The sequence below is a fragment of the Bombina bombina genome, unplaced genomic scaffold (assembly GCF_027579735.1).
Source record: "Bombina bombina isolate aBomBom1 unplaced genomic scaffold, aBomBom1.pri scaffold_1026, whole genome shotgun sequence".
NCBI lineage: Eukaryota > Metazoa > Chordata > Amphibia > Anura > Bombinatoridae > Bombina > Bombina bombina.
In genome coordinates, this window is record NW_026510723.1 from 61622 (window position 1) to 87387 (window position 25766).

At 39.2% G+C, this 25766-nt stretch overlaps 1 protein-coding gene across 1 annotated transcript in view; it reads right to left on the minus strand.

Annotated features, from left to right (window-relative positions):
- The window catches only part of LOC128643345 (cytochrome P450 2C5-like), a gene marked incomplete at its 3' end in the record, with an annotated part of 85481 nt that overhangs the window by 55533 nt on the left and 4182 nt on the right, over positions 1-25766 (minus strand). The window lies entirely within an intron of this gene.

Consider the following 25766-nt stretch of genomic DNA (forward strand, 5'->3'; position numbering starts at 1 on the left):
AGCAAATCTCCGATTTAGAGGCTAAGCTAGCGGACATAGAAGATAGATCCCATAGAAACAACTTGAGAATCAGAGGGATTTCGGAAGATATAGGTATGGCGGGGCTCATGGAATATCTACATGGTCTGTTTAAGGAATTATTCGGGCCATCTCCAGCCCAAGAACTCCTGATAGATAGAGCCCATAGAGCCCTCCGCCCTCACAACTCGACCTCTGACACTCCAAGGGATGTCATCCTTAGACTCCACTACTACACTACTAAGGAGAAAATCTTGAGAACCTCCTTTACCAATAAACCCTTTAAAGAGCCATACCAAAAAATAAAAATGTATCCAGATATATCCCCACACACCCTTGCCAAAAGAAGGACTTTTCAACAATTCACACAAGTCTTACGGCAGCATAACGTGAAATATAGATGGGGATTTCCTGTGAAGATCTTCTTCCAATATGATGACCATTCCTACATGATCTCATCGCTGGAACAGGGCTTGAAAATGCTTGATACCCTCGGGCTGTCCTCTTCCTCAGATCTGAATCATAGGCCTGCAGAAGGCCCCAAATCTTTGAACACATCTGCCTTGGAATGGCAGCCACAACAATTAGCTAATACCCAACAGGCCAAAAGAAAAGACTGCTTACAACCGAAGGACATCACCTAATATTTCACACCATAGTATGTTCCATCCACGGAACTCTATTTCAGACTATGAGTAAACTGAGCTCACGCACGGGTACATATCTTACCCAAAAATAGCTCTGCATGACCTGATCACTCTCCCACTGACTCCTCGAGGCAGACCTTTAACCATCTGAAAAATCCCCATATGGGATCTTACGTCTTCGTTTTTTTACTGGACTGAGCTCCTCACCCATTATAAATAGGAGCCTACGTACGGTTACATAACTTACCCCTTGACTGCTCCTTTGTCCAGAGATTCTTCAGCATACATTTCATCAAGAGGAAACCAATCTACAGGTACATGTGGAGCTCATATACGGGTACAAATCTTACCCCCTAATAGCTCTTATGTAGATTTTACCTCATTGTTATGTTATATCTGTATCCTATAAAAATAGGGGTTTAGAAACCCTTACCATACACAACCTATTTAATATGTTTTAAGATGCTCTATAGTTTTAGCATATGTATGGGAAAATCTCTTAAGCTTATTTCAATAGAAACAGCTAAAATAGAATTATATATCTAACACTATAGAACTCGCTAGCCTTATTCAGATGTTAATTATCTCTTGTCACTTCACTGTTAATATGTTATTATTTACGATGTTTATCTTATTGTATGGTTTATTACACTTTTTCCTTCTCATACTAAACCCGCAGACCAAGTTTACTAGTGACTAAGTTCCTTTACCTTCTCAAGAAGCCCCCTTAGCAGCTAACGGCATAAACACATACCCTTCTATGAGATATACTATACCTTACGAATTCCCCCTCTTCGAAATCACTCAACCTTCACTTCATTATAATTGGAACCAAGATATGTACTCTGATACCTCCAAGTTCTAACTTTATGACTCCCCTCTATGTAAGAATTAGCTTTAAACAGTTTACCAATTTTATACAACCTCTACCTTCATCTCCTAAAGCACCTGACAGACAACACTCGCTTCACCCACTTTGGTCTGCTGGTTTGGGATTACCCCCCATACCCAATCTACCCCACTTATTCATTTTACTGATGGTTACTTTACTTAAGTTCTATAATCTACTTTTTGGAGTCATGTACATTACTTTTATCCCATGGACATTTCGGCCTACTCCCCCCTCTTCACACCAAAGGTCTCCTTTCAGACAAACTTGAGATCCTGATATCTACCAAAAATTATGGACTCACTCCCCCTGTAAAGACATCTCCCACCAGTATCTCTCATTATAGGTTCATCAGTATACTTGGACAATGCACACTAGTTGAAATAAAGGATTAGGATTCTGGGAATACACATATTGACGACTCCATACATAGGAATTCATATATGTTTTAGTCAGAACTGATATCTAGATAGTTTACACTCTACATCCGCTTTACCCATATGTGGATTTAAGATAATCCCCAAATCGGGTCTTTACTCTAGATTTCCTTAACTTTATACTACACCTTTTCTTATTTGGGGGAAATCAACTTCTCCGGTACCCTTTACCTTCCCCTCATTCACTACACATTACACTTAGAGGCATATTTAAGAAAATGTCTTGCGGACCTGATCCGACAGTGAGGATCAGGTCCGCAAGACATTGCTGAATGCGGAGAACAATACGCTCTCCGCATTTAACATTGCACCAGCAGCTCACAAGAGTTGCTGGTGCAACGCCGCATTCTGCTGACTCGCGGCCAATGGGCCGCCAGTAGGGGGTGTCAATCAACCCAATCGTACTCGATCGGGTTGAATTGTTGTGATTCCTGTCCACCTGCTCAGAGCAGGTGGACAGGGTTATGGAGCAGCTGTTTTTGTAACCGCTGCTTCATAACTGCTGTTTCTGGCGAGTCTGAAGACTCACCAGAAACACGGGCCATCAAGCTTTCGGAGCTTGATAGATAGGCCCCTTAGAATTCACTTTGAACATATCTATTCTCCTGTCAGCTCTCTACCACCTTACAACATCTAGCCTTATATAGGTTAGCCCATTAGTTCTCCGCCCCCCACACCTGGTTCTTGACCTTCTTTTTATTTAAAGTGGCTCCTGACCGCTAAATATTTCTAATTCTTTCTTATAAGTCACAATATAGTTATATATACCCTTTATCATAGCAGAGGGTGCCTACCTGAATCTCCACATCACCCTTTTAGCCTTCTGAGACCCAGGGAGAGGATCTCCCCCCTCACCTCCCCCCCCCCTTTTTTTTCTCCCTCTCCCCTCTCTCTCTTCCCTCTCTATTTAATATCCCCTAGCTCTCCACCTTTATCCCCCCTAACATGGAAGGTTTGCACCTTCTCTCGCTAAATGCACAAGGACTTAACTCCCCTACTAAGCAGCCTACTCTTTAACCACCTAAACAAGACCAAAACGGATGTAGCTTTCATCCAAGAGACCCACTGCACTGCCACCTTAGGCATCACATGCACCTCCAAAAAATATCCTATAGTCATTCAAGCCCCCTTCCAATCTAAATCTAGAGGCGTAGCCATTTTTCTTAGCAAAAATATTACATATGATCTCATATATGAGGAATCTGATCCTCAAGCCAGATTTATTATTCTTGTTTGTAAGTTAAATAGCCATCTGGTTACTTTAGTGAACATTTATGCTCCTAATTCTAAAAAAATGCATTTTCTTCGGAAACTCCTTGGATCGGTGTCAGCCTTGAAACAGGGGGAACTCATTTTGGGGGGAGACTTTAATCTTACATGGGATCATACCCTAGATAGAGCAGATCCCAGGATTTCAACACCTGATAGATCCACACAATCCCTCTCTAGGGCCTTCCGGACTCTTATTGGTCAATACAACCTATATGACGCATGGAGATCATTTCACCCACAAGAGAAAGACTTCACTTTTTACTCTCCACCACATAAATCACACATCCGCAATGACTATTTCTTCACGAGCTCCCAGCTCTTAGACAACATCTCTTACATCAAAATCTCTTCTATATCCTGGTCAGATCATGACGCCCTAAACCTATTACTTGGCCCATACATAACAAATACCTCCCCTCCCTCATGGCGCCTACAAGATTGGATCCTCACGGACCCTATCTTTAAATCTGAACTCCAAGAAAGGATATCAGAATTTCTCAGTATAAATGATAACTTCCAAACTTCCACAGAGAACTTATGGGCCATACTTAAGGCAGTCTTGAGAGGACATTTTATTCAGATTGAGACAGTGGCATGTACAAAAAGAGGGGCTTCCCTGGCTGCGCTGTCTATTCAGTTAAGAACCCTGAAGAAGAAACTCCACGCCTCCTACTCCAGTTCTATTAATGACGAAATCATAGCTGTTTCTAAGCGAATTTGAGAATTAGAACTACAGAGAGTACACACAATGCTAGAGAAATTCAAGATTATAGATTACCACCAAGACAATAAAGCCTCCACCCTATTAGCGCAGAAACGTAGACACATTACAGCCCAATCCAAAATCTTAGCAATTAAAAATGAAACTGGAAATTTGATATACTCCCCTAAAGATATAGGAGATACTTTCAAGCACTTTTACCAGGTACTTTATAACATAGAGTCTGACCTAACCGTCCCCTCTCTCCCCTCAGTAGAAATATCTGAATTCCTTGACACTCTGCAACTACCTAGATTAGAAACCAATGACACATCCGCCCTAACAGCCCAAATTAGCTTAGAAGAGTTACAGAAGGTCATCAAATCCCTGAAATTGGGTAAATCACCAGGCCCGGGTGGGTATACAGCCAGATTTTATAAAACCTTTCTGCCCTTATTGGCTCCCATCTTATCCCGAATGTTCCAGGAAGTCATGAATAGAGGCTCCTTTAATACAGAATTTTTGGAGGCCACTGTTGTGACGATCCTGAAACCAGAAAAACACCCAGAGGAATGTAGTAGTTACCGCCCAATATCAATTTGGATACCAAATTGTACGCTAAATTATTAGCTAACAGACTTACGAAAGTTATCCCATTTTTAGTTCACACAGATCAGATGGGATTCATCCCACATAGAGAAGGCCCAGATGTTACCAGACGTATTCTGGGTGTTTTTTCTGTGGCCTCTAGACAGGGAACTCCGTTTCTGGCCCTGTCGTTGGATGCAGAAAAGGCTTTCGACCTGGTCAGATGGGATTATCTATGGCAGACCATGAGAATATTTGGACTCCCAAACTCTTTCATTCAAGCCGTACAAGCTCTATACACACACCCTACCACTAAAGTCAGAGGAGTAGGCTTTCAGTCCACCACTTTCAGTATATCCAATGGCACTAGGCAGGGCTGCCTATTATCTCCCCTCTTATTTGCCCTAGCTATTGAACCCCCTCGCTCAGGCCATCAGATTAGACCCTTATATTAGAGGTCTATCCCTGGGTAATTGATCCCATAAGATCTCACTTCATGCAGATGATGTCACTCTCTTCTTGACTTCTCCCAAGGAGTCCTACCTGCTGTATTTACTACTCTCAGAACTTTTGGTCTGATGGGTTACTACAAACTCAACATCTCTAAGACGGAAGCCTTGTCCATAAATGTGCCTACCCAAGACCTCACTGATCTCCAGAGATTATATAAATTTCGTTGGAACTCAGATTCAATTAAAGTCTTAGGGGTATTTTTAAGTCCGGACCCCACAATCACTGTTGCCCTAAACTATACAGAAAGATTGCCAAAATTCCGTAAATTGCTTAATACGTGGGAGTTCAGAGAGATCTCCTGGTTGGGAAGAATTGCGGCAATCAATATGTAATTCTTACCCAAGATAACCTATCTATTTAGATGCCTACCACTTAATATCCCCAGACCCATTCTTAATAGATTACACAGCCTAATCACTACATACGTCTGGAAAGATAAACGCCCCAGGACATCCAGACATACATTAGAGAGGCCAATTGCTCAAGGAGGCCTATATCTTCCTAATCTTATCCTCTATTATAATGCTGCTAGGCTATCACACCTCCTCGGTTGGAACAATGTAGAAAGATCTCCAGGCTAGTATTACATTGAGACCTCCCTTCTTCCACCACACCTCTCACCCCCTGATCTTATCTGGATAACCCCCCAGGAACTCCACAAAATACACCCCATTTTACAGGATACCTTTCAGTTTTGGGATCAAATCAGGCATACCCCGAATATAGCCCCTCATACATCCCCGGCCCTTACCCTAGCCAGCGCTTTACACTGTCTTCTGGACTCCCACCCGGAATTTTGGCAGAACCTACAGATTCACTTTGTAACGGACTTCTATGAAAACGATTTGTGGCTCTCACACCCTCAGTTCTGCAATCAATTTTACCTCCCGGCTCGACTATGATTTGAAGCATTTCGTTTGAGCGCTTGGTTACGTTCTTGGGGATATCCTAAACAAACACTCAGATCCCTGTCACATTGGCAAAATAAATGGACTCAGGCTCATAACATTAAACACTCCTTATCTTTTCACTATAACCTACTTCTTAACTCTCTTACACAACAGAAGATTTCACAGCATCAAGCATGGGTAAGGGAAATAGGTTTTACGGTTGACATCGGTACCTGGAATGAACAAATCTCTCTAATCAAAAAACTTCTACATTGTGCCACATGGGAACTATTCTATAAAATTCTGGTTAGATGGCATTTAGTCCCAACCACCTTGCACAAAATTTACAATACCCATTCCCCTAAATGCTGGAGGCAATGTAACGGCACAGGTACAGCTTTACATATATGGTGGTCCTGCCCCAAAATTCAGCCACTATGGAAGAAGCTTTATGAGGTCCTCAATGAACTTGATATTAGGCCCTTTTTCTGCCAGAAGTATCCCTATTACACATGCAAACAGCACATTTAAGCCCACCAACAGAAGCTCTGACGATCTACCTCTTCATGGCTACTAAACTAGCCGTAGCTAAGTCCTGGAAAAATAGAGAACCACCATCCTTTTCACAGATTCTATCCATTATAAAATGTATCAGACAAATGGAGCAATACTCTCACAGGGTCTTAAACAAAGTAGATTTCTTCACAGCAACCTGGGCCCCATGGCTCACAAAATTCCCAGAATAGACTTTAAAAATGGAACCACAGCCTTAAGGATAGTTATTGTCCTTCTCTTTTTTTTTTTCTTTTTTTTTTCCTTTCCCTCCTCCCTACCTCCCCCTGGGTCATATCTTCTCAGGTTTGAAACCTCTACACCCTATGCAAATGATAATGACTTAATAAAGGGACAATTCTGACCTCTCTATATAATGGATATAACTATCCATGATATAATATTTTATGCCTTATATATAGAAAATGAGACAATGAAGTCTTATATAGAAGAACCTTATTTTCATACTTTATGCCACATTCTCGGTATAACTTACATAAAAGTCCTTTTATTGCTTATAATGTTTATATTTGCAAGAACTCTGTACACCTATATTGATTTAAATTGTGATGTAAACCTATTTCCATAGGTTCTTAACTGTACCGTTTGTTTGTCTCAATAAAAAACTTTTGGGGAAAAAATAAAATAAATAATAATAAAATATAATAATGTAAAATAATCCAGAAGGTGTTTTGGACAATTGTGAGTGCAAATAGTAAAACATTGTGACCGTGGGCGGACATGATTCGCTATAGCAATATATTTTCAAACTGTTATAATTCCCAACAAACCTCAAGTTCACGTTGTTATCATTAAGGAATCTGGTTAGCCTTTGAAACTCTATTTCATTCATTGATATATCCACAATAAAGATAAGATCAACAATAAATCTGGCTATTCGCAACATTTGATTGGGTGTCTAGAGGATATCAAGTGGTAGGATGGTTTCAATTGGATAGTTGTGGATATAGCTTCATTATATACCTCCATACCCCATACAGAAGGTATTCTGGCAGTACGTTATTTTCTAGATAAATTCTTTAGTTATAACATGGATATCAAGGTTTATTTATGTGCAGTACTTTAATTTTTGTTGACTGCTAATTTTTTCATTTTTGACATTATTTAATACCTACAGCGCTGTGGCACAGCGGTGGGGGCGAAATATGCCCCATCCTTTGCGAACAGGAATGTTATGTAATTTCTTGTTACATTAAGCATCATAGAGGAGGAGGGATATGTAAATGTATGCTGTGTTGATCTGTATTTGTTTTTAAATGAATTCACATTTACTGCTTATTAATATCAGGTGTATACATGCTGTCCTATTTAAGGGGACTAGTAACCTACCTGTGTAGTCTATGATTAAGTGCTACTACAGGGCACGAAACACGTCAGACTGTTTGCAGCCTCCATGTCTGTCTGTCACAGTGTTTCCATTTTTATTTTTCACTCTGTGGTGCACTCCGGCTCCTTTTTCAATTGCCACATACATGCAGTTATTCACACTCACAGACTTATACACATTTATACACACATACACACACACATTTATACACACACACACACATGCAGTTATACACATTTATATACACATACATGCAGTTATACACACCCACACACTTATACACATTTATACACATACACACACACACACACACACACACATGCAGTTATGCACACACACACCCATTTATACACACACACATGCAGTTATACACATCCACACACTTATACACATTTATACACACATACACACACACACACACACACATACAGTTATACACACACACACATTTATACACACACACACATGCAGTTATACACACCCACACACGTATACACATTTATATACACACACACTCACACACACACACATATATGCAGTTATACACATCCACACACTTATACACATTTATACACACATATACACACACACATTTATACACACATACATGCAGTTATACACACCCACAGACTTATATACATTTTAACACACATATACACATTTATACACACATACATGCAGTTATACACACCCACACACTTATACACATTTATGCACACATATACACATACATTCACACAAACACATTTATATACACATACATGCAGTTATACACATTTTTCTCACACATATACACATACACACACACACGCAGTTATACACACACACACATGCAGTTATACACACCCACACACTTATGCACATTTATACACACATATACACACACACATTCACAGTTACACACACTTAAACACATTTATACACACATGCACATATCTTAAATAAGCCTTGTGAGCTAAGTAACGCAAGGTAACAAGCAGTGAACACTATTAATTTACCCATGGGACTAAAATATTTACCCCTAAAAAACAATAGGTGATACTTTGAGAGCAACAAAACTACAAGTGACATCAATTACCAATTACATATGATTCATTCACCATCACCAATCTCAACAGGTTCTCTCACCACCCAGTGACCCAGCAGCCACAGTCCCAATCCCAGGCACCAGTCATTCATTCTCACAGAGAGAGAGACTTAACTTCTGTACATCCAATTCCTATATCCTTAAGCTTTGCTTAAAACATTTTTTTTACATTTGCTCAAATCAAATATTATGCGCCCCCTGATGTGGGAATGGGGGCTATCCCTTAGTTACAGAAACAGGTGCTTAGGGGTGTTAAAAAGGCGGGAAGCAGGAATAAGTGCCAAGTGATACAAAGAGCCTCCTAGTGTTGCACAATAAGACACGTAGAATTCCCCAGTGATTGCAGGGTCTGGATTTTGGGTTACAGAAAGAAATATCAGACCTGCCCACATAATACCCATTTCAACAATCTGGTGTCCTAGCGCTAGCTGTCACAGATGACCCATCCATGATTTTCCTACCTGCTCCCTCTCGAGACGAGTACTCACTCTCGACTTCATTCACTTCACAGTCTCTTCTGTCTGGTCATTTGATCTGCGAGACTGTCTGCGACTGCGGGCAGCGACTGCGAGCGGGCTCACACCTCCTCACATGGCTCAGATGGTGGCAGCTGGCTAGTATACTGGCTGCAGAAGAGAGTGACTGTGAGCGCCTGTGACTGTCACGTAGAGACATTCCCTCGGCTCTCACTCAGAGTGAGTGATGTGACGTCATCAGGTAGGCAGCCAGTCAGACTAGAGTCAGCCACTCACTGGTAGCAGGCACAGGTGGCAGGCCAGCGCTGCGCTGCGCAAGGCAAGTGAGCTCCGCCTCCCTCGTCATCTCCACCAGTGCTCCACTGAGCTCCTCTGACCATCCGTCGCAGTGTGTGTGATCAATGTCAACAGTCACTGTCAATCACATCACAACACGCACGCGCGGCGTCAGCGTGCAGCACGGCCATGAACTAGACTACTAACTGACTCTTTAATGATAGTGTTATAGGGCTATAATTAAATGCTGCGCAGGCTAGGCTAACTTAGCAAATCGAAAAAAGAAAAAAACAAAGGCGCCGACATGGCCTAGTAATGCAAAGATAAGTGGATACCCAGAAGATGTCCCTGAGGGGATTGATAGTAGATATCCTATGTGGACACAAAGTATATGCACATAGCCCAGTATTGTTAAAACAGAGAGACAAGTAAGTAAAGAATAAACTTACAACATCCAATGCACCTCCAGGTGCATTAACAGCAGGCTGGGACCTAACAGTCGCCCAGCAGACTGGAAAACTCCCAGCAGGTCCTGGTCTTCCTCAGGTGGCTAATAGCAGCACAGCCCAATTATGTACTCACAAAAAAATACACCAAAGGGCAAGCAAGTGTATTAAAATGTATAAAACTTTCATAAAAAGCGACGTGTTTCTCAGCTGACTAAGAGCTGTTTCCTCAGGCTAAAAAATATATTTCATAATGAAAATACACTTGCTATTTAACAGGATACACTTCAAAATCAATGGATGGGGGGGGGGGGGGATTGGCACACAGAAGAGATCACATTTAAAAAAAATAAAAAATACTTTTAATTTTTTTTTTCTCATAGGGCAGCAGGTCAATTAACACCCTAGTATGCTTTTAATTAGAGAAGTAGAAAATGGAAAGCAGCTATATATTTGTTGCCTGTAATGCATTGCTTGTGTGTGTATGTATATATGTGTGTGTATGTATATATGTGTGTATGTGTATGTATATACTGTATGTATATATTTGTATGTGTGTGTATGTGTGTTTATGTATATATGTGTGTGTGTATGTTTGTGTGTATGTGTATATATGTGTGTGTATGTGTTTATGTATGTGTGTATGTGTGTGTGTTCATGTGTCTTTATATGTGTGTGTGTTTATATGTGTTTATATGTGTGTGTGTGTATGTGTGTGTGTAAGAGAGAGTGTGCGTCTGTGCGTGTGCCTATCCCTGTTTCTTCTTGCTGCCATCTGAAAAAAATGTCATGAGATTACTAGCTCTTGGGCTCAAAAGTGTGTTTGTGTATATATATTATTATCAGGTATTTGTAGAGCGCCAACAGATTCTGCAGCTCTATAAACAGGCGGTATAAAAGGTAACATTTATAGGGATCAAATGAGTAGAGGGCCCTGCTGAGAGTTGCACTGTTGTAGTCAGCTCTGACTGTGATCTACAGACAGCTGGGCTCATAGGCTTACATACTAAGAGGTTCAAGGGGATAGCAATGGAATTAGGAAAGGTTAGTGTAGGTTGTATGCATCCCTGAACAGTAGAGTTTTTAGGGAGTGCTTGAAGTGTTCAAAACTAGGGGAGAGTCTTGTGGAGTGAGACAGAGAGTTCCACAAGATGGGAGCTAGTCTGGTGAAGTCCTGTAAATTGGAATGTGAGGAGGTAACAGGAGAAGAGGAGAGTAGGAGGTTGTGAGTAGAGTGAAAGGGATGGGAGGGAGAGTATCTGGAGACAAGGTCTGAGATATAGGGGGGAGCAGTGCAGTTTAGGGTTTTGTATGTCAGAATCAGAATTTTGTGTTTAATCCTGGAGGCAACTGAAAGCCAGTGAAGGGAGGTGCAGCAGATGAAGAGCGATGTGTAAGGAAGATGAGCCTGGCAGAGGCATTCATTATGGATTGTAAAGGAGCTAGGCGGCAGCTAGGGAGACCAGAGAGGATTGAGTGGCAGTAGCTGAGGCGGGAAAGGATGAGAGAGTGGATTAAAATCTTATCTTAGCTGTGTCTTGTGTAAGGAAATGTCTAATTATAGAGATGTTTTTAAGGTGGAAGGGGCAGGATTTATATATATATATATATATATATATATATATATATACATATATACAGTGTGTATATATATATATATATATATATATATATATATATATATATATATATATATATATATATATATACAGTATATATATATATATATGAGTGTATGTAAATATGTGTATAAATGTGTATATATGTGTATGTATGTGTATGTAAGTGTGCACATACATATTTACACATATAAACTCATAAACAAATACACATGGATACATGGCACATATATACATATTTATATACATATTAACACATACATGTACACATTTGAGCCCTTCCCTCAATTTTTTTTATGTTTTTAAAAGAAATACTCAAAATTCCTATATACTTTACTTAGAAGAAAATGATTTTTTATTTTTAAATATATATTTCTATATATACTATATATATATATATATATATATATATATATATATATATATATATATATATATATATATATATATATATATATATAAAAGAATATGGGGGTTATTGAGGAGGTTGTTGAAGCAACTGACTGGTGTGCCCCCATTGTGCCTGTTGTGAAGAAAAACGGGAAGGTACGCATCTGCATAGACTTGAAAAGGCTGAATGAGGCGGCGAAGAGAGAGAGATATGTGCTGCCGACACTTGAAGACATAGCTCCGAAATTGGCTGGGGCGAAGTTCTTCTCTATATTGGATGCTTCTAGCGGCTTCTGGCAGATACCTCTAGATCCAAAGTTCCGCAAACTGACTACCTTCATTACACCGGTAGGTCAGTTTTGCTTTTGCAGACTCCCCTTCGGGATATCCTCTGCTCCTGATATCTTCCAAAGAGAAATGAGTTCTCTCCTAAGAGACCACGTGGGCACGGCAGTCGTCATGGATGACATCTTAGTGTATGGGTCTACATTGGAGGAACATGATCAGAGAGTCCGGGCTGAAGCTAAACAAAGAGAACTTCCATTTTAGGAAAGCTGAGTTATGTTACTTTGGGCATATCATCAATGGGGATGGCATCAAGCCAAACCCCGAGAAAATTTGTGCTTTTGAACAGATGAAAAGTCCTTCTGATGTACATGAGTTGAGACAAATATTGGGCCTTGTAAATTATGTGGGCAGGTTCCTTACAGATTTATCCACAATACTACACCCTATCACAGAGTTGCTAAAGAAAGATGTGGCCTGGGTCTGGGGACCTTCACAGGAAGAATCTTTTATGCAGGTCAAGTCCCTGCTGGGGTCTGCCCCAGTGTTGGGGTTCTACGACCCTTCCAAAAAGACTGTGGTTAGTGCTGATGCGAGCAGTTATGGATTGGGGCCACCCTCCTGCAGCTGAATGAAAACACCTTCAGCCTGTACCTGAGAGTTTGGAACTGGATGCCTCAGTACCACCGCCAGTGGTATCCCCTGTTTTAAAAGGGGTGCCTTCCCCTCAGCAAGATCACAGTGGGGATATGTCTTTGCCTCCATCAGACTCTCAATCACCTTCTTCTGTATCAGAGGACAGTTCATGTAGAGTTACATCAAGCGGAAGAGTGGTGAAACTTCCAGCCCGATATCGGGATTAACTTTAGTTAGAACAGTGACAGGAAGTATGAGCAGAATAATCCGATAGTCACTGTGGACTAGGGTAGTCTACCCTGTTCAAGTCATGATGTAATTCATGTTGTTTATATTTTCTGTAACTTGTTATTTGTTATATACTATACAAAACTGTTGTTGTATACCTTGTTATTTCTTATATTCAAATGAAAAAAAAATGTATGCTTCGTCCTTTGAAAAGGGGGAAGATGTGATATGAGTGGGAAGTGATGTAACCAGTTTGGGGGCGGTGCTTAGGTGCGTTTCTCGGTGTTGCAGTTACTTAGTGAAATCAATGCTACCAGATGTGTGTTCCCATGCTCTACAATAAAATAGAGTTGTACCATCTTTGCTGTGTCCTGCATGTGTCCTGCACCTCATGACACTTCCCATGCGCAGCTTCCGGGCTGATTAATGCAAATTTTCCTCCAGTATTTTTTGATTACAAACTGCATTTATCTTGCCATCAATTCTGACCAAAATTCCTGTGCCTTTGTAGCTCAGACATCCCCAAAACATCAGCGATCCACATCCGTGTTTCACAGTAGGAATGGTGTACCTTTCATCATAGGCCTTGTTGACTCCTCCATATGTAACATTTATGGTTGTGGCCAAAAAGCTCAATTTTAGTCTCATCACTCCAAAATGACTTTGTGCCAGAAGGTTTGAGGCTGGTCTCTGTGCTGTTTGGCATATTGTAAGCAGGATACTTTGTGGCATTTGTGTAGTAATGGCTTTCTTCTGGCGACTTGACCATGCAGCCCATCTTTCTTCAAGTGCCTCCTTATTGTGCATCTTGAAACAGCCACACCACATGTTTTATGAGAGTCCTGTATTTCACCTGAAGTTATTTGTGGGTTTTTCTTTGATTCCCGAACAATTTTCCTGGCAGTTGTGGCTGAAATTTTAGTTGGTCTACCTGACCGTGGTTTGGTGTAAACAGAACCCCTCATTTTCCACTTCTTGATTAGAGTTTGAACATTGCTGATTGGCATTATTAATTCCTTGGATATCTTTTTATATCCCTTTCCTGTTTTATACAGTTCAACTACCTTTACCCGCAGATCCTTTGACAATCATTTTGCTTTCCCCATGACTTCGAATCCAGAAAGGTCAATGCAGCACTGGATAAAAGATGCAAGGGTCTGTCAGAAATCCAGAAACTCATTGACCTTTTATACACACACACTAATTACAAGCAAACAGATCACAGGTGAAGATGGTTACCTTGAATAGCCATTCAAACCCCTTTGTGTCAACTTGTGTGCATATTATCAGGCCAAAATCACCAGGGTATGTAAACTTTTGATCAGGGTCATTTGGGTAGTTCCTATTGTCATTATGATTTAAAAAGAGTAAACACAGTTGATTGATAATAAATGGCTTCAGCCAAACACTAACCATGAGTGAAAGAAAAGTTTTTGTGTTATCATTCATATTCTCTGAAAAATTGCCAATAAATCATAAATTCTGCCAGGGTATGTAAACTTATGAGCACAAATATATATATATATATATATATATATATATATATATATACGGTATATATATATATATATATATAAAGGAGCTTCACACTTTTAAACAGGCTCCAAGACATAAACAGTCAATCAGTGCAAAGACATATCAATTTCAGTGTTGTCGACTTGATTGGGAGCAGCAGCAATAGTGAACAGCGTTATGAAGGAGTGCACAGTCTTTGCAGCAAGTAGATGATTAACATCAATCCTACCGGAGGGCAAATTTTTCTGATCCGATCAGAAAAGGCTCACCTCCTCCGTGTCCAGTAACTGCCAGTCACTAAGGGATAGTACAAATTCTTCTGCATCCTGACCCGTATTCTCAGCTGTGTAGGTGTTTTTTGCTGCTTGTATTCTTCCAAATGATCTCCTCCGCTGTGACAACCAGCTGCTTTCTCTTTGTGCCTCACAAACACGTTTGCTGTTATTGTGCCAAACTGTCCAGGTAAACGTGTTCAAATATAAGAGTTGCCCAGTGGGAGAGGAATCCAGAATGAGAGCAAAATTAGGTACCGGCACACTCTCAATGTAGCTAAAAACAAGAAACTTTTATTGTAACAACATTAAAACAGCAGGTAAGCATTTAACATGTTTTTGCGTATATTCTTACTCATAGACATAACCTCCATTAAGAACTGGAACTCTATGTTTAGGTGGATGATCATTATGAAGGTGATTGTACCCAAAAGGGGTGGCAGTATGATAAAACTTCTTCACAAAAGAGAAACATAATGGATTTTCCCTCTGTGTACCAGGGTACCTAAAGGGTACAATTCCATATACGATATCATAAACTACTGGGAGTAAATTGTCCATATATTCTGTGTAACATAATTAGACTTACTAAAAGGCATAATTTATTTGTTATTATTGTTTTTGATAGGCAACTGGAAGATTTATATATGTGTTGATCCACCTCATGCATTTACCTATGTGTCTATTTCGATCAAGTATTTATTTACTCATCACCCTTACAGTTAGAATCCTGTAAGAATTGTTACTCTAAGGAGCAAGCACGCAGTTGATCTGACTTAGTGCACATAACAGGACATATATTTAGTATCCTTGTACTCTCATTAGTTTTAGAATAATATCAGAGACAGTATCATATATAAATATATATATATATATATATATATATATATATATATATATATATATATATATATATATATATATATATATATATATATATATATGACTTACTAACAGACATCATTTATTACTATTTTTGTAAGGCAACTGAAAGCTTTATACATGTATTGATCTGCCACATGCATATTTGCCATATGCATTTGCATATTGATCTGCCACATTTGCATTATGTAACTCTTCTTATCCTAAACACTGACAAAACTGTCACAATGATCTTTTGAATGGGACCTAAACTACACAAACTACAAAATTTCCATCTATGCATCAAATCAAAATCAAATTGCACACTGACCGCAGTCCACTCTTTTAAATACTTGGGTATGTTGTTAGACCCCAATCTATCTTTTGGCCTCCATATAGAAAAACTGGCATTTAAACTTTATCCAAAAATAGGTGCCCAGTACAGAAACAAATCCTGCCTCAGCCCTACTGTAAAGGAAAAGATTGTACAGCAAATGCTGATGCCAATCGTGGATTATGGGGATGTAGTATATGCACCAGCACCGCAAACTCACCTTAATAAACTTAATACATTGTATAACTCGTTCTGCCGCTTTGTGCTACAATGTAACTACAGGACCCACCATTGTGACATGCTAAAAGAGCTAAACTGGCTGTCGCTGGAATCCAGACGCACCCTCCATCTTTCCTGCCTTGTGTTTAAAAGCTTTTCTGGGAAGCTCCCACCCTACCTGAGCAGTATGCTCTCACCGGTTATTCCCACCTCCAATAACCTCCGATCCAGTACCAGCACATTATTTAGCTTGCCTCAATACAAAAAGAAAGCAGCTCGATCCTCCTTTTCCTACAGAGCACCACAATTATGGAACGACCTCCCGCACACTTTCAAACCTTCCCCATGCCTAATATCCTTTAAGAGATCCCTCTCTACATATCTCAAAACAGAATGCACCTGTCATTGTTGATTATATATTTCCTACCTGTTCTATGTTAAATTTTTGTGCATATATTGTGTATTATTATTGTTTTTTGTATTTTATTTTACCCATTGTATCAATGCAATGTTTTGTGTACCCAGGACATACTTGAAAATGAGAGAAATCTCAATGTATCTTTCCTGGTAAAATATTTTATAAATAATAAATAACAATAAATAATAATGTGTTTAATTTGATCAAGTTTTTATTTACTTATCACCTTCACTGTTGGTATCCTTTAAGAATTGCTATTCTAAGGAGCTTATCCAGTGTTAAACTGATTTAGTGCACATAATAGGACATATTTATTTTAGTATCCTTAGCCTATTATTGTTTTTAGTATGATACCAGAGATAGGAATTGTTAATGCCATTATTAACATAGACAGTATCATATGTTCTAATTTCACCATTCCTCCTATACATAGGTATAAATAATTTGTTTCCTATGCGTTTAAAAAGAAATATATCGGGGCGTGTCTAAGCAGCGGCCATGATAGGTCGCATTTTCTAAAGCTCTGGAATAATTCTACCCAATCTACTGCATATAAACTAAACTATACAAAATCCTTCTTTTCCGAGCTCATATACAGATTTGTGGTTCCAAGCTGCACAAATTCATAAGAGATTTACTGTATCTACATTCTTCCAATACCGACCTAGACTGAAGAGACATCAAGCTGCGGCCTACCACGCATTACTCCAGATCCCCCCAAGCACGGGGCTAAAATAGCTCAGTATGGCGATACTACACAGGGAGGAATTTCACACAATGCTGTACATCCTCTTTGCTGATCTTGAACGACAAATGCAACATAGCTTTGATGACCTGACTTTGCTAATAAAAGGAAGAGAAATAGAGGGCCCACCATTAAGCTATATCACCCCGAATCCATGCACTTCAATAAATAACCAGAGGCATGCGGTTGGGACTCTACACTTTCCGCTGCTAATAACCATACACCCTAATGACTGATCTGTAATAATAGAGAGACAGAGTATAGCAACAACTTCCCTGGAGACAGGTGCATCTGCAGCAGTGCATTGTCAAGCAGTTTGGCTGCCCAACCATGGTGAGCAATACTCTGTCACGCTAGCTGTCAACAAAACACAACTACCCTGACCTACACCTACCTATTACATCCCGACAGTGGAGGGGGATCTGCTCTCTGCACTTTCTTGGAGGGATGAGGCCGACCCACGGGGGGGGCCTGAGTGGCTCTCACCATCTGCATTTTCACACTCTCCTTAACAGTCGGTATACATGGAGCTCTGGAGCTTCACACCCTGCGACAGAAGAAGCAATCGGACCTGCTGTAGTTATGGCAGCTCCTGGTTCTCACGGACATCAAGCACAGCTAGCGGAGCCACCGAAGAAGTCTAACGCACCATACCGGAGGGTGAGAGTTTCAGCCCTGCTACCTAGAGCTCTGGAGCCCACAGTTGATCATTTCAACGAGGTGGGATACTTACGTCATCCAGCTCCGTATACAACACATATCCTCAGTGATATGTTGGCACTTGCCTAACAGAACAATACTAATAAGCGAGGTGTGGGTTAGAAGCAGTCTCACTTCAGACTCTGTGGAGGACATTTCACAATATTTTTCCTTCCCAAAGGTATTGTTTGCAAAACTCTGAGTGGTTCTCATTTACTATGTTGAACAGTTGTTTAGGTAGATAGGGAACTATCTATCTTTAATTCATAATATGAATTGTTCTTATTTGTGTTTTGTATTATACTATATTTTAAGGCTTAAGTTCACATCCCAAAATACCTTGGTTTGCACAAAACCAAAGTAGGCTAAAATATTTAAGGTCTAATAATAGTTGGGCAGCTTTTCATGTGTGCGACATATTATTATGCAGATTAGAGATATAAGACCCCTACAAGGGATATCATAGAAGCGGCCTGACCATTACACTTTATAAAATGCCTTCATAATAACAACTATACATTTGTCTGTTATGCTTGACAACTCAGGTTGATTATTTAATCTCACTTGGTGTCTTTTAATCAGTGGTTAAGGTTGCACCTATATCTTTATACAGGTAGATTGATAAATTATTTGCAACACAGAGCTCCTACACTTAGTTGCTTGGTACCATTTATAGCCTGATGACAATTTATTTACCATGTAAGGGTATTTCATGGCTGACCGCAACGCTCAACTACATAATACCTTCTATAATCTATTAGACCTCGTGTTAGAGGACATATTAATTCCAGAACCCATTTTCTCTATTTGTGTTATACTCAAAGTATGTATCATTAATTGCTATGTAATACACAGAGGTACCGTAGCGGTATTAGAGGTATATTATCATCTTGTTGTCCTCCTGGCTCCCATGGTACTTGCTTATCAGCCTGCACCCCCCCCCCCTCAATTCCAAGCGGTGTCCGCCCGCTGATAATATTTCTATCTACATACCTATTAAGTACCATCAGTCACAATAGGGTCTTCAATTGGACTAATATGTCTAACCAGTATTCCCAAGATCAAAGGGCACATAAGTGGCCAGCTCATTAGTCACTCATAAAAGCAATCATAAATACACAATGGAGGTCTCAGATGGTTATAATTTAGCATTAATATTGTCTTCTATATACATCATGGTATTGTTTTCCATGTAAATGTTGTCATCTATGTCATGACATTATTTGTTAACTATCCATTTTTGGGGACCACTATGTTATGTCAGACATCAGCTGTTAAGTTTGTTCCCTATAGCAGTGATTTTCAACCTTTTTTGTGCCATGGCATATTTTTTTACATGAAAAAATCCTGCGGCACCCCCCCATCCCAAAATTTTAAAAAATCACACATTGTAGCCTAATACAGTATATATATATATATATAAATATATATATATATATATATATATATATATATATATATATACACACACACACACTGTACTGTGCTGTCATGCCATGCCTCATACAAACTATACAGATGCAACATATTTTTTTACATCCGTTTTTTATGTATACACATCATGCACTCACACAATTCTTCACAATTTCCTTGCATTCTATCCAATCCTCTCCCTTGCTTGTTCACCCTCTCTTGTACTAAATTGCAATCCTCTCCCTCACTCATAAAGTTAGGTTGTTATATTCCAAACTTGAGCTCCAGCCCTACTGCTATGAAGCTTTGATCTTTCAGGCTGTCTTCTGTTGTCATGCATTTTGGTCTAAGAAGAATCTTCATGACTGCTAAACAGGACTGCACATTCCATCTTTTCAGGCCAGTAAGGGAAAAAATAAATTGGGAGGATTTTCGCCCATGCATAGTGGATTTGCCTCATTAATTTCTGAAGTAATGTAAAATGGATATTTGTGCATCTGCGACACCAAATTTGGTAGAACATTTCTGCTTAATGTTTTGGTTTTTAAAATCAATTTTTTCAGCATGAATTTCATGGTAAGTTTTATTGTACTTACTGTAATTAGCTGCATATCATGGCTTGGTTCCCGGCCTAGCAGTAGTCACAAAGCTTACTTATTTCCTATTTTCATTCCGTGCTTTTTACATAAAAATGCTGTCCAGTATTGTTTGGGGGTACTTCTATTACTTGAAAAAAGGGGGAATGTTGGGTTTCTGTTAATTAGCTTTAAAGGGGGACAACTCTTTGTTGAGTGCATCTGAGGAGAGTTGACATGGAAATTATTTATTTAGTACAATTTACTTTCTTTTTTTAGGTACATCGCTATCCTTGCTGAGTTTGTTTTTTCATAAAATACTTAAAATTACAATATGACTGCACTACAATTATAGGTCAATCTGTTTTTATAATGTAACCGTTGTAACGTAACATAAGCATACATGCTCAGTTAAAGGTTATGTAATATTTGTGAGTTCGTATTGGTTTGCGATCTGGATTTTTGTTTTTTATATTCTCCAGAATGAGACAAAAAGCATGGGCACACCTATAGCATTCAGTGAGAGTGTTCTACCTAGCACTTTATTAAATTAAGGACATTATCATAATGGGTTAATAGGCCCTGTTAACCTCACCTGGTTCCCAGCAAGTAGTAGACGGGAGAAGGAACCCGCGGAGAGAGCAAGCCAATGTCAGCCCTAAATTCGTCCCTTCACCAAGCTGAACAAATTAACATGTTTAAGCAGAATCAACTTCCACCTGTCAATAGCATCATCGGCGTCATGACTGCACTGCCACCAGCATCCTCAGTCTACTCTGCTCAAAGCAGGGCAGCCGCTCACCTAATGATTCATTTACAATACATGACATATTGACAAATAATGATTGTTTGTGAATGAGTGTAAATATATCATGTTGTAAATTATGACGTCTGCCTGATGAGCCTGTCACTCTGCCTCTGCGATGGCGGCACACCTGACAATCTCTCACTGGTTGAAAATCACTGCCCTATAGGATGGCATCTATCTCTGTACAAGCAGTTGGATAAACTATCTACAACATAGCACTCTTGTACTAAGTTCCTTGGTACCATTGGGAGCCTGATGACAAATTATTTACCAAGCAGGAGTACTTTGTGGTTGACCTATGTGCTCAGATATACAGTACCTTTATAGATCGTTAGACCCGTAGTTAGAGGACGTGTTCATTCCAGGACCCATTTTCTTTATTGGGATTATAGTCAAAGTATGTATCTTTAATTGCTATGTAAAACACAGATAACCTGTTTATCAATATGCCCACCCCCTATTACTTCCAAGTGGTGCCTACCCACTGATAATTTTCCTATTCCTATACTTATTAAGTGCCATTAGACCCAAAAGGGTCTTCAATTTGACTAACATTCCTTACCAGTGCTCCCAATATCAATGAGCCCATAAGTGGCCTGCTCATTAGTCACTCTTAAGAGCAATCATAATTACATAATAGAGGTTTCAGATGTTTATATTTTAGTACTCATTTTGTCTTCTATATGCATCATTGTAATGTTTTACATGTAATTGTTGTCACTTCTCCCATGACATTGTTTGTTTATCTTTTCTTGCGCACAACCTCAATAAAAGATTATTTATATTATATTATATATATCTTAAAGCAATTTATCCGGCAATCATAAGCTTAGTAACATTATAGCTATGGATAAAACATATACTAGTTGGTGACACTTGAAGGTTATAATGCCATTTCATAAATAACTAGGATAGAAAATCTAAAACAAATGTTCTACTTGCAATGTTTAGGTATGATCATTTATGAATGGCGACCATTATCACGACTATATACATGTATCAAGTTAGTATATAATTAAAAATAATACTAAGGATATATTATATCACCCATACGCTTGTAAATATGTTACAATTATGTATCAATGTATCTATATTTCAGGAAATTGCAGAACCAGAACCTTGTTAATTAAGTATTTATTATTGCATCTGAGTTCTTGTAATTGTCTATGTAGCTTTAAGAATTCTTGTTTGAAATGTCATATGACCAAGCATTGACCAATGAGATATTAGCATTTTGTTTAAAAAGCAACCAGTTCTTAATGGAGGTTATGTCTATGATAAGGCTATATGCCAAAACATGATAGATAGTGATGTCGCGAACCTAAAATTTTGCGTTCGCGAACGGCGAACGCGAACTTCAGAAGAAAGGTCGCGAACCGGCAAACCGGGCAAACCACCATAGACTTCAATAGGCAGGCAAATTTTAAAACCCACAGGGACTCTTTCTTGCCACAAAAGTGATGGAAAAGTTGTTTCAAGGGGACTAACACCTGGACTGTGGTATGCCGGAGGGGGATCCATGGCAAACTCCCATGGAAAATTACATAGTTGATGCAGAGTCTGGTTTTAATCCATTAAGGGCATAAATCAGCTAACATTCCTAAATTGTTTGGAATAACGTGCTTTAAAACATCAGGTATGATGTTGTATCATTCAGGTAGTGTAAGGGTTTTTTTTTTTTTTAAATGTACACTACTGTTTTAGCAGATATGACTTGCACTGGTGTGACACTGTGCCCTGGCAGGACCTGGAACGCACACGTGTGAGGGAAACTGACTGCTATTATTTCACAGTAAAAAAAGGTTTTTTTTTTTTTTAAATGTATGTACACTACTGTTTTAGTAGATATGACTTGCACTGGTGTGACACTGTGCCCTTGCAGGACCTGGAGCGCACACGTGTGAGGGAAACTGGGTGCTATTATTTCACAATAAAAAAGTTTTTTTTTTTTTTTAAATGTATGTACACTACTGTTTTAGCAGATATGACTTGCACTGGTGTGACACTGTGCCCTGGCAGGACCTGGAACGCACACGTGTGAGGGAAACTGACTGCTATTATTTCACAGTAAAAAAGGTTGTTTTGTTTTTTTAAATGTATGTACACTACTGTTTTAGTAGATATGATTTGCACTGGTGTGACACTGTGCACTGGCAGGACCTGGAGCGCACACGTGTGAGGGAAACTGACTGCTATTATTTCACAGTAAAAAAAGGTTTTTTTTTTTTTTTAATGTACACTACAGTTTTAGTAGATATGACTTTCACTGGTGTCACACTGTGCCCTGAAGGAAACTGACTGCTATTATTTCAAATTAAAAAAAGTTTTTTTTGTTTTTTTTTTTAAATGTACACTACTGTTTTAGCAGATATGACTTGCACTGGTGTCACACTGTGCCCTGGCAGGACCTGAAACGCACACGGTGTGAAGGAAACTGACTGCTATTATTTCAAATTAAAAAAAGTTTTTTGTTTTTTTTTTTAAATGTACACTACTGTTTTAGCAGATATGACTTGCACTGGTGTCACACTGTCACCTGGCAGGACCTGGAACGCACACGTGTGAGGGAAACTGACTGCTATTATTTCACAGTAAAAAAAGGTTGTTTTTTTTTTTAAATGTATGCACACTACTGTTTTAGTAGATATGACTTACACTGGTGTGACACTGTGCCCTTGCAGGACCTGGAGCGCACACATGTGAGGGAAACTGACTGCTATTATTTCACAATAAAAAAGTTTTGTTTTTTTAAATGTATGTACACTACTGTTTTAGCAGATATGACTTGCACTGGTGTGACACTGTGCCCTGGCAGGACCTGGAACGCACACGGTGTGAGGGAAACTGACTGCTATTATTTCACAGTAAAAAAGGTTGTTTTTTTTTAAATGTATGTACACTACTGTTTTAGTAGATATGACTTGCACTGGTGTGACACTGTGCCCTGGCAGGACCTGGAGCGCACACGTGTGAGGGAAACTGACTGCTATTATTTCACAATAAAAAAGTTTTTTTTTTTTTTAAATGTATGTACACTGCTGTTTTAGTAGATATGACTTGCACTGGTGTGACACTGTGCCCTGGCAGGACCTGGAACGCACACGGTGTGAAGGAAACTGACTGCTTTTATTTCAAATTAAAAAAAGGTTGTTGTTTTTTTTAAATGTACACTACTGTTTTAGCAGATATGACTTGCACTGGTGTCACACTGTGCCCTGGCAGGATCTGAAACGCACACGGTGTGAAGGAAACTGACTGCTAGTATTTCAAATTAAAAAAAGATTTTTTTTTTTAAAATGTACACTACTGTTTTAGCAGATATGACTTGCACTGGTGTCACACTGTGCCCTGGCAGGACCTCAAACGCACACGTGTGAAGGAAACTGACTGCTATTATTTCAAATTAAAAAAAAGTTTTTTGTTTTTTTTTTTAAATGTACACTACTGTTACACCAGATATGAGTGGTGGCACTGGGCAAGTGGGCACAGTATACGCTGTGAGCCTGAGCTAGCAGGCAGGCTTCAATTAGATTACACAGGGAAAAAAAAAAAAAAAAAAAAGCAGACTGATGATCTAGCCCTAAAAAGTTCTTTTTGGGTTGCTGTCCTTACAGCAGAGATCAGATGAGTCCTTCAGGACTGTAGTGGACACTGAATACACTAGCCTAGCTATCAATTTCCCTATTAAATCAGCAGCAGCTACACTGTCCCTCCTCTCACTAACAATGCAGGCTCCGAATGAATCTAAAATGGATGCTGTCCAGGAGGTAGGAGGGTCTGGGAGGGAGGGTCTGCTGCTGATTGGCTGGAATGTGTCTTGTGACTGTGAGCTACAGGGTCAAAGTTTACTCAATGATGACGAATAGGGGGCAGATCAAACATCGCATATTTTCGCCGTCCGCTGCGAACGCGAACATGCTATGTTCGCTGCGAACTATTCGCGGCAGAACTGTTCGCAACATCACTAATGATAGGCGCTTACCTGCTGTTTTAGTCTTGTTGCAATAAAATTTCTTGTTTAAAGCTACATTAAGAGTGTGCCGGTACCTAATTTTGCTCATATATATATATATATATATTTAAAATGAAAGTGAAAAACATAGGTATATGAAGTATCCTTAACACACCTTTTGGCTTTATTACAGTAGTCCTAGCGCACCTTCAGGTTAGCTATCAAGAAAAAACATTAGAAGGCTTATTTTTAGCTCCCCATAAAAGTCTAAGGAGAAAAATAAATTTCGCCTTAGATGGATACAGATGTTAGTGTACCCGGGTCTTTTGTTCGTGTGCTATATTTTCACTCTCAACTTGTAATATCAGAGATAACATACCAGCACTATTGATTTACCTTAAGAGCAAATAGTGCTCAATAGAGCTAAAATTTTAGCGCTCCACTTGTAATCTATCCCATAATTAGACATTTCTCAAACTGTGTGTTTACTGTCCGTTTAATATTAGCCTTAATTTGTCAGAAGCTGGAAACAGTTAAAACATTCCAAAGCCGTTAGACATTCACAGCACTTTGTTTTCATGCTACCATAAATATTTCAGAGAAACAACAATAAATCACTTGTCATATATAACATGCCAACAATAATAGTGATAACAAT